Source organism: Lottia gigantea (assembly GCF_000327385.1).
Source record: "Lottia gigantea unplaced genomic scaffold LOTGIsca_95, whole genome shotgun sequence".
In the NCBI taxonomy this organism is placed as follows: Eukaryota; Metazoa; Mollusca; class Gastropoda; family Lottiidae; genus Lottia; species Lottia gigantea.
In genome coordinates, this window is record NW_008711088.1 from 215,185 (window position 1) to 215,656 (window position 472).

Here is a 472-nt window from a genome sequence, read left to right on the forward strand (position 1 = left end):
TCTGGTGACCTTGAATAAGTCATCTTTTCTCATTATTCCAGTCAACCCAGCTGTAAATGGGTACAGAAAATCTGGGAAAGATCATTGCCAAGAGGTTTGGTCAAGGACCAGCTGGTAGAAAGGATCCTTGTGAACCTAAGTTGTTATCCTTGTAATATCAATACCAAGAGGTTTGGTCAAGGACCAGCTGGTAGAAAGGATCCTCGTGAGCCTAAGTTATTATCCTTGTAAAATCATTACCAAGAGGTTTGACCAAGGATCAGCTGGTAGAAAGGATCCTCATGAACCTAAGTTGTTATTCTTGTAAAATCATTACCAAGAGGTTTGGTCAAGGATCAGCTGGTAGAGAGGATCCTTGTGAACCTAAGTTGTTATCCTTGTAAAATCATTACCAAGAGGTTTGATCAAGGACCAGCTGGTAGAAAGGATCCTTGTGAACCTAAGTTATTATCTTGTAAAATCATTACCAAGA